This window comes from Peromyscus maniculatus, chromosome 16 (assembly GCF_049852395.1).
Source record: "Peromyscus maniculatus bairdii isolate BWxNUB_F1_BW_parent chromosome 16, HU_Pman_BW_mat_3.1, whole genome shotgun sequence".
NCBI lineage: Eukaryota > Metazoa > Chordata > Mammalia > Rodentia > Cricetidae > Peromyscus > Peromyscus maniculatus.
In genome coordinates this window covers 15,824,493-15,839,744 of record NC_134867.1, presented here as the reverse complement: position 1 = coordinate 15,839,744, position 15,252 = coordinate 15,824,493, and the positions used below count along the sequence as shown (strand labels likewise).

Genomic DNA, 15,252 nt, shown 5'->3' with positions numbered 1-15,252 from the left:
GCGAAGAAATGATATTTGGAAAGGTCTTCAGGGACTTAAATCAGTGAAAACCCTCAATTTGAGCCTTTCACTCAAATTCTGGCAAGAGGATTAAACACAAACATATATCCATATAGGACTTTCCACATACTTTTGTGTTTATTAGTAAGATATTTCTGGCTTTTCAGAATTCTGTGCTGGATTGTGATTATTCCAGAACTGGGATTCAAACAGATTATAGAAGTATGGGTATCAAAAATAACAATAGCAACTAAAATTAGACACCATACCATAGGCAGTGTGCTACATTTTACATAACGTAGTTAATCTTCTAACAACCTAATGCTAGACTCTTACCCACTGTTACAGATGAAACTATTGAGGCTCAGCAGGCTAGGATGCAGACACCCCGAGATGGCACAGCTGCAGTCTGGGTCCAGTCAGCTGACTGTGGCCACAGGTTGAACCACTTTGCTACTGGTCCTTGTGCCAATTAGTTTTTGTCAACCTGACACAAACTAGAATTATCTGGCGTGGGAATGGTTTTTGAGAAATGGTGTTTAAGGCTTGCCTTTACAAATCAAAATTTTACTCTACCTGTAACCAACTTAATAATCCACTTCAAGATGATTTACAACTACTTTCTCATTCAGTTTACATACTGTGTATTTAACCTGTTCAGAATTAACCACCTTTAAGAAACACTGTCATCAATCTTACTATGTTTTGGACACACTACTGTACCATATTCCCTCGTTTTCCTTTGTGACTATTTCATGCTGCTGACTCAGAACAACATATGTGTGTAAGATCTGGTGACCAGATCTGCCTTAGCCACCATTCTATTGCTGTGAAGAGACACCATGACCAAGACTACTCTTATAAAAGAAAGCATTTAGTGGGGGGGGGGGGGCTTGTTTGCAAGAATCTGGAAGCTGAACAGAGACCATGGCAGAGCCTTTCCCAATAGTTCTACCACCTGGGGACCAGGCATTTAAGTATATGTGCCTATGGGGGCCATTTTCATTCAAACAACCACAGGTCTAAGGCATGTGCTGAAAGCAAGGAGGCTCTGAAAGCAACAGCCCCTTCCACAGATATGCTGGGAACAACATATGAGTATAGAGCGATAGGATCTGATTGTCGCTTTGTGCACTGTTCGGAGTCAATAAGGCCTGAAAACTGGTTTTCTCCCCTGTGAGACTCCTCTAAAAAACTGAGTAGGACCAAAGCTCTTCATTCTTTTCTGTTACCATATCTGCTGTGATTTTTAGAATATGCCCTTTGTTCAGGACTACTGCTTCTTAAATTAGACTCTCTTAGATTAGAACAGGAGATCAAAACTCTAGTGAATAAATCAGGCCCACTCTTGAGTAAATGACACTAAGCGTTAGTCTTTCTGTGCAGTATCACCACAATTTGTGAAGAACCAACCTCATCTGAGGAGCTGCCATAATCAAATTGGCTTGTAGGCAAGTCTGTGAAGCGTTTTCTTGATTAATGATGGATGTAGGAGGACCCAGCTCATTGTGCTAACCCTAAGCAGGTTGTCTTGGTTTATAAGAAAGCGAGCCGAGCAAGTCATGGAAATTGAGCCAGGAACCAACGCTCCTCCATGATCTGTCTCTGTTTCAGTTCAGCTTCCAGGTTCTTGCATTTAATTCCTGCCCTGACTTCCCCCAGTGATGGACTGTGTCCTGGGAATTGTAAGGAACAAAATAAACCCTTTCCTCCCAAGTTGGTTTTGGTTAGTGTCTTATCGCCGTAGCCAAAGCAAACTAGAAGAGTCTTTAACAATAGAATAGCTAAGACAGTGTTAAAAAAATGACTCATGCATGGATCCCACCTCCAGAGAGTCTGAGTTAATTAGTATGGGAAGGGGTCTGGTAGACATACCTTTCAGAAGCATCCAGATGATTCCACAGCAGACAGGATAAGGATTACGTGAATAAACAACATAACTTCCACGTTTTAGCACACTGTCCAAAGTCAGTAGCTAGTAACTAGTGGAGCTGGCTACAAATGCAAATACGTAGGAGTCCAAAGTTTGGTTCAGTCACCACTACCACCTTGGTCACCACTTCTACCGCTTCTACTTCAATGCCTCTGTCTTAGCTAGGGCTTCTATAGCTTCGATGAAACACCATGACCAAAACAACTTTGGGAGGAAAGGAGCTATTTTGCTTACACTTTCATATCACAGTTCACCACTGAGGGTGGTTAGAGCAGGAATCAAACGGGGCAGGATCCTGGAGGCAGGAGCTGATGAAGAGGCCATGGAGGAATGCTGCCCACTGGCTTGCTCCTCATGATTTGCTCAGCCTGTTTTCTTAGAGGACACAGGACCACCAGCCTGAGGTGTCCCCATCTACCGCGGACTGGCCCTCCCCTGTCAGTTGCTAATTAAGAAAATGTCCCACAGGCTTGCCTGCCAATAGCTAGATCTTCTGGAGGTGTTTTCCCAACTGAAGTTCACTCCTCTCAGATGACTGTAGCTTCTATGAAGTTGATATAACTAGCCAGGAAAGCCCCCTTACATTTGAAGGAGGTTTGCAATTTAATATGCCATGTTCAAAGAGAGAAAAATATTCAGTTAGCATATCTTATGAAAATTGTTGCTTTCAAAAAATAGTTTCATAGCTTCTTAAATAATCTAATGGTTTCTTCTATATATTTTGGTCCCTAAAAAGTATTCTCAACATAAATATCAAAATGCTTTTTCTATGACCTTATAAATTGAAGTAGCTCTTGTGCTAAACAAGAAAATCTTCTCATCTAAAATTTTAATTGAGACCAATTTTAGTACCCTGGGAATTAGTTCCAATGTGTTTGGCTCAGGTTTTCTTGGCGTTGGCCCTGGGCCCAGGCCCTGGCCCTGTACTGGGTCATCTTACAGCTGTAGCTCAAGGATACTTGCCAAGAAGTTGGTCTTAGAGTAGCACTACCAATAGCTTACCACCAGAACACGGAGCCTGGACTCCCAGCCTGGGAATAGTAAGTCATATGACTGCAATTCTACCTAGCAAGCACTTTGAAGGTACTATACAGAGTATTAGAGCACCCTCTGACAATTCTGGAAGAAAGATAGGATACATTTTCATTGGTTTGTCTGGGAGATGTTTGGTTCTTAAGGTCTGATCTATGGCCAGAAAGCTGTAAGTTGCTATAAGAGGGCAATGCACCTCACTTTTATTTGTAGATACTTTTTTTTTTTCAAAAGACAAGATTCAGGCTGAGGATCCAGAGGGTTCTAGGCTTGAAAGCTGATCTATGTGAAAGAGTTTGGGCAGATAATCTCAGTTTGTCTGTTTCCTCATTTATCAAATAAAACTTGGCTCATTAAATGAATTCTAAACTTCAGTCCTAAAATTTTATAACATATATGAATACATATTTACAGTTTTCTTGTTCTGATGTAAACTTTAAAATTTATTCTCTTCGTACAGAATTTCTAAAACTCTGAGGTTGCTTAGGAATCTAAGCATTTAAGGATAGAGGATTATAGAGTTTCAGCTGTGAGGCTATGTAGATAATTTAGTGTATCTCCTCATTCTAATTTCTTACCTCTTCTTTTCACTTTTTAAATATTGCTTCCTGGAAGTATGCTTACCAAGCTACAGACCAAGACTGTGTCTCAGCCTTCAAGAACTCCTACTTCAAAGCTGGGCAGTGGTGATGTACACCTTTAATCCCAGCACTCGGGAGGCAGAGGCAGGTGGATCTCTGTGAGTTCGAGGATAGCCTGGTCTACAAAGTGAGTTCCAGGAAAGGCGCAAAGCTACACAGAGAAACCTTGTCTCAGAAAAAACAAAACAAAACAAAACAAAAAACACCTCCTACTTCAGAGACAAGTAACAAGGCTAATCTGGATGAGTCAAAGAAGGGAGACCAGGAAAAAGGAATGTATGCTTATGGGTAGAAAAACAGCATGTGTCTTTGTACAGGAACCGCTGAGTCAGTGGGAGAATTGCCCAAGGACACGGAACTGGCCAATGGTAAAGTTGGCAGGAGGATGTAACTCGAGGCTCAAACTCAAAATCACAGGCTCAGCTGAATGTTAATGACAGGAGTCAAAACTTTTGTCTTGGTTTATTGGAGCAGGTGAAATGTCACAGCCCTTACCTTTGCTACAACCACGTTTAAATTAAGTCTTAAGACTTGCCTGGGCCCCATATCTAGGACTTCCTCCTTTCCTGCTATTTTAACCCATCAAAGCCTGACATCTGAAAAACACCCTCTCCAGTCTACTCCAGGAATGAAAACAGTCCAGTTGTTGAATAGCATGAATGGATAAAATCCTGGTTCTGGCTTAGGAACATCTGTTAATGATGCCTTACTAGGACAGTTCTAAGGTGACTTGCTGTGGAATGATGCTCTTGTACACTGTAAATATTTGCCACTCTTACTGGTTTAATAAAATGCTGATTGGGCAGTAGCCAGGCAGGAAGTATAGGCGGGGTGATCAGACCAGGAGAATGCTGGGAATAGGAAAGGTGGAGTCTGAGTTGCCAGCCAGCCACAGAGAAAATAAGATGAGAATGCTGGTCTGAGAAAAGGTACCAAACCATGTGGCTAAACATAGACAAGAATTATGGGTTAATTTAAGCGTAAGAGCTAGTTAGTAATAAGCCTGAGCAATAGGCCAAACAGTTTATAATTAATATAAGCCTCTGTGTGTTTATTTGGGGCTGAATGGCTGTGGGACTAGGCAGACAGAAACTTCTGTCTACAGTGACTGTTTTCAAATATGTGAAAGATTGTTGGAAAGATTATTCTGTGGAGTGTGGAGGGGAAAAATAAGAATCAAAGAATATATAGTTTATTTTTGAACTGTGTTGGTAAATACATCTATATACAGCTAGAATGTCAGCTTCCTTGGGATATTACAAAGGGGACTTATGGTTTTAATACAATTTGAATTATAGAGCTTCTGTCATTCTCTATTGTGATTGTTCATTTTAACATCACCTTGCTACAAATGAGAATCATTGAAGTAGGAACCTCATTTTAACTGATGTGGAAAAACCAAGTGTGAGCGGCACCTTCCAGTAGCAGCAAAGATGAAGAAGGGCATGGCAGAATGAAGATTATTCCTCCATTTTTGCTCACTTGACTGTAGTGGGCAGCCATTCCAGCTTTGATCTGGAAGTTCCAACCCCCATTGAGACTCTGGCAACTGTCACGCCTACAAGGCAGAGCCAGGGGAGGCGCCTGGAGACCCGGGATCTGGATGGGCCAGCACTCTCTCTGTTCCTGGACCCTTGACGGTGGAGATTGATCGAGTAGAGCTCCAGAGAACACCACTGGACTGCAATACACCTTCCCTAGACCCTGCGACCTACCTATCCCTTCATTTGTAAGTTACCCACTAAATAAATCTTCCTTTTAACTACGTGGAGTGGCCATAATAATTTCACCAATACTTGACCTTCCCCCTCTTGCTGCCATGGTCATTTACCCTTTGTTGCTGCTAATTCCTTTGCTGGTATCAGAACCAGTTTCTAGGCTTCCATTGTTGCTGGAGGGCTTCTCTCCAGGTTCCACCAAGCCCGGCAGTCCCACAATCCACGTATAAAATAATCACTCAGACGCTTATATTACTTATAAACTGTATGGCCATGGCAGGCTTCTTGCTAACTGTTCTTATATCTTAAATTAACCCATTTCTATAAATCTATACCTTGCCACATCGCTTGTGGCTTACTGGTGTCTTTACATGTTGCTTGTCCTGGCAGTGGCTGCAGTGTCTCTCCCTCCTTCTTCCTGTTTCCCCAATTCTCCTCTCTCCTTGTCCTGCCTATACTTCCTGTCTGGTCATTGGCCATCAAGTTACAACTTAGTATATATAATATCTTAGATAGAACATATTAAGTATTAGATTCAGGTTCTTTAGGAGAGGACACCTTTTGGAATGATCTTTATAACATGCCATTTACCTATGCTCTATACTTCTCTGGATTTTAGTATGTGTTTCTTGCTTGATATTGTTTGCATTGGTTGTAGTTCCAAATTATCTAGGTCATTATCCCTCATTATTCCTGGACAATATTTGATAACCATTCCTTTGTATATAGTCTTATACTAGTTTAGAACCTTCTTATTTAGACAAAAAGGGGAGATGTAGTGGGTAGCCATTCCAGCTTGGATCTGGAAGTTCCAACCCCCATTGAGACTCTGGCAACTGTCATGCCTACGAGGCGGGGCCAGAGGAGGTGCCTGGAGACCCGAGACCTAGATGGGCGAGCTCTCTCTCTGTGCCTGGACCCTGAATGGTGGAGGTTGACCTAGCAGAGCTCCAGAGAACACTGCTGGACTGCGCTACACCTTCCCCAGACCCCGTGACCTACCTTTCCCTTTTTTGTAAGTTACCCACTAAATAAATCTTCCTTTTAACTACGTGGAGTGGCCATAATAATTTCACCAATATTCCATCGTTGACTGAGAACCACCGACTGACTTTCCAGGAACCATCCAGGTTTTCAGCTCCAGATTGGGAATGTTGAGGCACCTCCTGGGTTGCTAGTCTCTCAGGTGTGGAAGCCATCATGGGAAAGATCTACCACTAAGTCATTTGGCCTCAAAGACTGAGCAACTACTATATATATTCATCCTATCAGTTCTGTCCCTCTAGAGAACCCTAACTAATACATCTATCTTCACAGTTGTCCCAGACCAATTGAGGTACAATTGTTCTGTTTTCTTATTTATTCCTCATGAAACATGTGCTATCAGTTCTACTTAATTAGCATTCCAAGCACTTTACTTCTACATCCTATGGAAAGATATATTATATGCTGTGATATTTAAGAAAGCAATTTAATGAATTCCCCCATGATATATTAATATGTTTACTGCTAGGGAGTGAAACTTAGTACGTATTTGAGAAAATGGGCAGTTAGGCACACCAAACTTCTGCATCGCCTTATTAGATATACTTTGTTTTATATACTACGGATGCTAACATCTATCTTTTCACACACCCTCAAGAAATGAGTAAAGTCTTCCTTTCTTTTCTTTTCTTTTTTTTTTTTTATTTCCTATGAAATTGCTGCTGAAATACTGGTTCCATTTGTCTAAAGACACAGAGGAAGTGAAGGGAGAATACAGCCAATGAAAACAAAAAATATTATTGGCAGTTTGGCAGGTGTAATCTAGACTTGCAAATACCAAATTGTTTTTTAGAGAACAATAGTAAGAGATAATTTATATTGCTTTGTAAGGCAGAATACACTGTTGCCACAAAATAAAATAAAACATATATTTTTAACCTGCTTTATATGCTTGGTGCATATAATGTGTTAGAAATCAAACATTGAAGAGTACTTGTTTTTAAATTAGTATTTGGATGTTACCTAAAGTCTAAAAACATGTATGCTTTAAAACAATATAATAGCCTTTTATTTTTAAAAACATTATTATTATGAGAGAGAGTGAGTGTGTGTGCGTGTGTGCGTGTGTGTGTGTGTGTGTGTGTGTGTGTGTGTGTGTGTGTGTGTGTAGTTTAATGGACAACTTTTCGAAGCCAGCTCTCTCCTTCCGTCTTTTACATGGGCTCCAACAACTGCATTCAGGCCACCAGGCTTAGGCAGCAAGCATCTTTATCTATAAGAGTGTTTCTTAAAGAAAAGTACAACCGCCGGGCGGTGGTGGCGCACGCCTTTAATCCCAGCACTCGGGAGGCAGAGCCAGGCGGATCTCTGTGAGTTCGAGGCCAGCCTGGGCTACCAAGTGAGTTCCAGGAAAGGCGCAAAGCTACACAGAGAAACCCTGTCTCGAAAAACCAAAAAAAAAAAAAAAGAAAAGTACAATCTCATTTTCTTAGGGTGCAAAATCAAGTAACACTAAAGAAATAGTCCATGTGAGCTGGTTCCTCCCTAAAGTCATGGGATGCGAATTTCACTAACATACTCTGAAAAGGAATTTATCCTTCAGTGTCTTTCATAACCTACCCTAGCTCGAAGTGTTGGCTCCACTACATTTTTTAAATAAATCCATAACTGCTGGTTCCCACAGTTGTGTTGGGAGTGGCTTGTCCCCTGACACTATGTGAAGTTAGAGGAAGCCTCTGGGATTGTGTCGTGCAGAGGATGGCTCCATCATTTCTTTCAAGGTAATTCTATGGAGGCCCTCCCCTCAGAGCTATAATCATCTGGCCTGTATATGGAAACGTACACTCATAGCTTGAGATTATATTCACAAGGCAGAGAATACCACCAAACACAGGTAGAACCTGGGCAAGCAGTAGCAGGATAGGTCCTTTTTTCTCTGCCCTCACCCTTTAAAAAAAAAGATCAAATGTGTCACTAATAGTCTCTCTCTCTCTCTCTCTCTCTCTCTCTCTCCATATATATATATATGTATGTATGTATACATATACATACATATATATATACACGTGTGTGTGTGTATGTATACATATATATTTCATTCAGAAAGAATGGTAAAAGCAAGGAAGGCACCATCGGGCAAAGTCTGAGATCCCTGCAGGCACTGAGCAGGAACCCCGTGGAGGAGGGGGCAGAAGAGGCCGTGAGCCGTCCTGAACGGAGAACAGGACAGCGGGAACAGGCCTGGGCAGTGTATTCAGCTGGTGCAGAGCGCACAGGCTGCTGCAGCTGCTCTAATGTCCCCTCTGCTCCGCCAGGAGCACAGGTGCTGAGAATGATGGGAGGAAGAACTGTCCAGAGTGGAACGTTAGCTTCACAAGGCTCGTTCTGTTCTCGTAAGGTCGTTATTTTTAGGATGCAAAATGCTAACCAGGGGGAGGGCACAGGGACCAGCCAACCCCACCCGTTTGTATTGTCTTCGGGATGCATGATACACCAGAAAGACATTTTCAGTTCCTTGAGGATAGAGAGCATTTATGATCGGAAAAGAAAAAACAAACAAGCAAACAAACAAAACAAACCCCAAAAACGTTCTTTTAAAGTCGGAGGAGAAAAAGATGTACACAGGGAAGAAGAGAGTTAAAGGCACATGCATGGTTACTGAGTTGCTTCGCAGGTTAAAAACAGGCTCATAAAGATTTAGAAATTTTCCTGAAATCAAATAAGAGAGACAGAATTCAGTAAGGTTGTGTGACAGTCCACAACTTTTCTTTCGCGACCATCAGCCAACAGAGGAAGATGGGGGATTTACTGTTGCAGAATTCTATAAAGTTTGTCTCACAGTGCACACACTTCTAAAAAGTTTAAGCCATTTTTCAGGCTGTATTCCTTCACAGGGCAGAAGTCAGCCGCCTAGAACCCTTTCAGTTTGTTCCAAAGCCTGGGCCAGTCCTGCAGGAAGGGCTACAAGTTCCGGACCTCCTAGTTCAATCAGGCACACCACAGCTCTGAACAGATGGCGGAGATTGGCAGTAGACCACAGAGAAAAGCAAGCATGGGGCTGGAGGGATGGCGCAGTGGTTAAGAGCACTGGCTGCTCTTCCAGAGGACCCGGGTTCAATTCCCAGCACCCACATGGCAGCTCACAGCTGCCTGTAACCTCAGTTTCAGGGGACCTGAGACTCTCACAAGGACATCCCTGCAGGCAAAACACCAACACTCATAAAATAAAAACTTCTAAAGAGGGAAAGAGAAAAAGCAAGCATCCTACTACTGAACCATTAATACAGAACTGGGATAATTTCACTGAGCAATTAAACTATCAATAATAATGCTAAGCCTTCTGTAGCAGGAATCTTAGAAGTTCTTATTAATAAAATCAAACCCGAGGCCAGTTATTGGGGTCCATGCTGGTAGATCAGAGAGACAGAACGAGCCACAGCTAACCTCACCTGGTCAACTTCTCAGCTCGTCTTGTCTCCTCAGACTGGAAGCTTCTGCGTCCTCATCCCAATGGCTCTCACCTGAACTGCTGCTAGAAGCCTGAATTCTTAACCAGCCAAAATCTTCTAGTTTCTGGTCCTCACGCCTTATATATCCTTTTGCTTTCTACCACCACTCCCTGGTATTAAAGGCTGGCTTTCTGGGATTAAAGGCGTGTCACCATGCTTGGCTATTTCCAATGTGGCCTTGAACTCACAGAGATCCAGAGGGATTTCTATCTCTGGAATGCTAGGATTAAAGGTGTGAGTGCCACCATTTTCTAGCCTTTGTATCTAATGGCTGTCTGTTCTCTGACTCCAAATAAATTTATTAGAGTACACAGTATTTTGGGGAACACAATACCACCACAGCCTTCAGAAGTGCATCCTGTTAATTCCTCAAATTTGTTCTTTCCCAGAAGTGGTATCTCCTCATCATTCCCACGTTTCCTTCATTTCTGTTTCCCGCCTCAGCTACTACTGACTTCTCTCTAAAATACCTTTACTATTCTCCAACCAGCAAGGCCTATCTCAAAATAAATGAGGATAAGAAGAGTATCTACAACAACTATAATTCATTACATACATGAATGACATCATTAAAGAGTAAATAAAATTTAAAAACATGCCCAAGGTTGGGCTAGTCAACATTTTATCACAGGTAAGAGAGAGGCTCCTCAGGCCCCATGCCTCCCTGAGGGACTATTGGCAGCTTATGGCTGCTGGGGTCTGAAGGCTGGGGTCTGGGGTCTGGGGCTGAGGGCTGGGAGCTGGGGTCTGGAGTCTGGGGTCTGGGTCTGGGGTCTGGGAGCTGGGGTCTGGGTCTGGGTCTGGGGTCTGGGGTCTGGGGTCTGGGGTCTGGGGTCTGGGGTCTGGGGCTGGGGTCTGGGGCTGGGTCTGGGGTCTGGGTCTGGGGCTGGGTCTGGGGTCTAGGTCTGGGGGCTGGGGGCTGGGTCTGGGGTCTGGGTCTGGGGTCTGGGTCTGGGGTCTGGGGGCTGGGGTCTGGGGCTGGATCTGGGGTCTGGGGTCTGGGTCTGGGGTCTGGGTCTGGGGGCTGGGTCTGGGGTCTGGGGGTTGGGGGTTGGGGGCTGGTCACTTTTTTTAGTGGTGTAACTCCTGATAAGTTGCATGTACTCCAGTAAATAACTTCCCACCCATGCTCGTGGACAATTCTAATTCAATTCAATGGGTCTCTCAGACACAAAAGACATCAAAGCAGGAGGGAGATTTGGAAAGAAGAAAGATTTCAGAGCAGCGGGAATGAGAGGGTAATGGAGGGGTGAAAGTGATTAAAACGTATACGTACATGAACGAAACTATCAAAGAACTAAACATTTTAAAAATAATTACCTTTTGATTTTGAGACAGGGTCTCACTATGTAGCACTGGTTGGTCTGGTATTGGCTATGTATGCAAAGCAAGCTGGCTTTGGGTCCGAAGAGATTCACTGCCTGTACCTCCTGAGTGCCAGGCCTGAAGGGGTGTACACCACCACACCTGGCTAAGGAAATCCGTTTTAAAGATGTATTCATTTTATTTTATGTGTATTGAGTGTACTGCCTACATGCCTGGCACCTGAAGAGTTCAGAAGAGGGGGTCAGATCTCCTGGAACTGGAGTTATGTTATGGATGGTTGTAAACCACTATGTAGGTGCTGGGAGTCAAACCTGAGTCCTTTGCAAGAGGACTGCTCTGAAAAGCTGAGCCAACTCTCCAACCGAAGAATTAACGTGTTAAAAACAGAATAGAGAGTAGTGTAGAGAATACTATCTACTTCTTATAGATGAAATAGGCCTGGAGTATTTGAAGTGTGTCTTGTATGTAGTAGACACCCTTAGTTCCTCTTTCCTACAGGATGTCACATGTTTTGTGACACATTTGCATCATTACAGGCTCAATCTGTGCTGAGGCCCTAACTACTTTAGACTAAATTTAAATTTAAAGAGGTTTAAATGAGGTCACCCCAAACACTGGAAATATGCAGACACAGGGCAGACAGCCACCTGAGGATACCACAAGGAAGCAGTTGTCAGGCTGGAAAGTGGTGGGTCTGCCCTAGAATCAAAACTCCTGGAGGGAAGGGGCAGGAAGAGTCTAAGTTATAGGCCATCTAGGCCACAAAGGGAAACTTTCAAAAAAATCAAAAGGAAATAAATAATCAAACACAAACAACAGGCAGCCGCCTTCGTTTCTTCAGGCTGCTGGAGCAGAACAGTGTGAACTGGACTCAGTGTCTCAGCCTATAACCCTGTGCTTCAGGGGCTGAGACAGGAAGAGGTGCTGGGAGTTCGAGGACAGCAGGGTTGAAAAGTGAGAGCTCGGGCTGGAGAGATGGCTCAGCGGTTAAGAGCACTGACTGCTCTTCCAGAGGTCCTGAGTTCAATTCCCAGCACCCACATGGTGGCTCACAACCATCTGTAATGAGATGTGGTGCCCTCTTCTGGTCGGCTGTCATATATGCTGTAGACATAATTAAAAAATAAAATCTTAAAAAAAAAAAGAAAGAAAAGTGAGAGCTCTAAAAAGACAGAAACGAAGCAAACTAAAACAACCCATCAGAGATCTTCATGGCTTCTAGATAACCACCATTTCTCTCTCACGTTTCTGAAAAGTCCAAGACTGTGGTGCCGGCGGATCTGCTGAGAACTGTTTCCTCATAGGTGACGCCATCTTACTGTGCACTCACGGGCTACACAAGACGAGGCGTCTGTCTCTCCGTGGTTTTCCTTCACGAGGACGCCTTGCCCATTCCTTACTGCTGTCACCTGGGGCTGGTATATCACCACGTGAATCCTGGGACATAAGCACTCTGAGCACAGCAGTGGCTGTCTGTAAGCGAAGAGAGTTGTATGAAAGCAAATGTACCTATCAACCCTCTTATCTTACATTTCCAGCCTCCGGAACTTTAGGATTTAGTCTTCTGGGGCTAGGAATACAGCTCAGCTGGTAGAATGTCTGCATATGGAGCGGGGAGGGGGGACAGATGGACAGACCACACACAAACAGGTGAGTGGGCACATCTAATCCCAGCATTCAGCGCGTGGAGGCAGGGGTATCAGGAATTCAATGTCAGTTATATAGTGACTTCTAGGCCAAGCTCATGGGCTATAGGAGACCACGTTTAAAAAAAAAAAAAAGGAAAGGTTTTTCTGTTTCTAAAGCCATTCAATTTACCATACTTTTATATTAGATATGGCAAACAGTGAATATAATTGAGAAATTAATGGCTTGCCATTACATTTGGTAGACTATCTGGATGAGGTTTCCACTTTTATGAGGCTGAGAATCATAGTGGTAAGAACACTGTGTTGAGTCTGGTTCAGACACTTCTTAGTTAGGAAACTGCAGGCAGCGCAAGTCTAAAGCTATGCACGACAAAGGTATAGGACCCAGTACTGTATGCGCCTGTCAGGACTAAATAAGACAATGTACAGCACTACGTTGTGCAACGTAACATTCAACCCACGCCTAAATGTTTCCCGAAGGAGAGGTTGTGTAACGACACTTTCTCAGCATCTAGTATTTCCTATCCCTGTCCAACCCAAGGAAAAGTGGTGGACTGGTTGGTTTTGTGTCAGCCTGACACAAGCTAGTCATCAGAGAGGAAGGAGCTTCAGTTAAGGGAATGTCTCCATAAAGTTCAGCCGTAAGGCATTTTCTCAATTAGTGATCACTGGGGGGCAGGCCAGCCCATTGTGCGTGGTACCTTCCCTGGGCAAGTGGTCCTGGGTTCTATAAGAAAGCAATCTGAGCAGGCCAAGGGAAGCAAGCCAATAAGCAGCACCTCTCCATGGCCTCTGCATCATCTCCTACCTCCAGGTTCCTGCCCTGTTTGAGTTCCTGTCCTGACTTCCTTTGATGAGGAACAGTGATATGGAAGTGTAAGCCAAATAAAACCTTTCCTTCCCAACTTGCTTTTGGTCATGGTGTTTCATTACTGCAATAGAAACCCTAAGACAGGCACTAGCACAGAAATTAAGTGTATTTGTACTTACAGAGAATAAACATTAGATTATACATTGGGTAGGTCTGTCTCAGTGGTTCTCAACCTGTGGGTCACTACCCCTTTGGGGATTGAACAACCCTTTCACAGGGGTAACCTAAGACCATTGGAAAACACAGATATTTGCATTATGATTCGTAACAGTAACAAAATTAGTTATAAAGCACAACAAAATAATTTTATAGCTGGGGGTCACCACAACATGAAAACTGTATTAAAGGGTTATAGCAGTAGGAAGATTGAGAACCACTGCTCTGTATGATGCCTGGTCATTCTATCTCCACTTTATATTACTTCCCACAAAACCCATAGATTCTAATGTGTTGGCAGGGTACTTGCCCAATTCTTGCTTTCCGATACCTGTATTTTATGGCTGAGGGATTACAGGGACCAGAGCATTAGAGAATTAAATATCATTTTCAGGCTGGGCGGTGGTGGCGCACGCCTTTAATCCCAGCACTCGGGAGGCAGAGCCAGGTGGATCTCTGTGAGTTCGAGGCCAGCCTGGGCTACCAAGTGAGTCCCAGGAAAGGTGCAAAGCTACACAGAGAAACCCTGTCTTGAAAAACCAAATATATATATATATATATATATATATATATATATATATATATATATATATATATATATATATATAAAATTTTCAAAGCATCTTCCCACATATGAAAGAAAAACAAAAATTAGAAACAAAACAAAGGCCGAACAATAAGCAGAGGAAATTCTATCTTTGGTAATTCTGTGGTCCTGCAATGTAGACAGCCATGGTATAATGGCCTCCTAAGAATGCGGCACAAGTGATTTACATTCTCATATTGCAGTGTCCTGATCTGAACCAAAGAGTTCCAGTTGCTAAAGGATTATAACTTGTACAGCTATTGGACAAACTCTAATATCTAATTTTAGCACATAACTCACCCTGCTGTATTTAAGCCCAGTTAAATAAGCAAAGCATGTTCTCAATTGCTAAGCGATAGCTCTCATCTCATATGCTGTACGTCTCCCACACCCTAACTCAGGAATCAGAGCACAGCTATGAAGTTATTTAAAGATAGCCCATCAAGGCACTTGTTTTCACTATTTTCCTTAGTAAAACAATGAAGTAGACATTTCTTCAGTCATGTGCACTGTATCAAATTGCCTCGCAGAAGATGCTTAATTGTTTTATGTAAGCAATTAGTTTGCATATTTATTTTAGTTTTGTCAAGAAGAGACTAGTCTTAAGAGGACAATGCCAGTTTTGAAATGACTCAGTAAGAATGACTACACGCACATTCCTACACTTAACTAAAAACAGAAGTCCATACCTGAGCGATGCGGCGTGGTTTTCTAAGCAGAGCTAAGGTAATTGGTGAGAATTACTTTGCTCTAGCAGGTGTTTTTGCTACTTCACTAGTTTTATACTGCAACAGGAATTTATTTTGCATGGTCTTTAGATATTTGGGTTTTAAATATAGGAAGTTCT

General features: G+C 42.9%; 1 long non-coding RNA gene across 1 annotated transcript in view; it reads right to left on the bottom strand.

Moving 5' to 3' along the window:
• The window catches only part of LOC121823130 (uncharacterized), a 126,865-nt gene that overhangs the window by 62,798 nt on the left and 48,815 nt on the right, over positions 1-15,252 (bottom strand). The gene's annotated exons all lie outside the window — the stretch shown is intronic.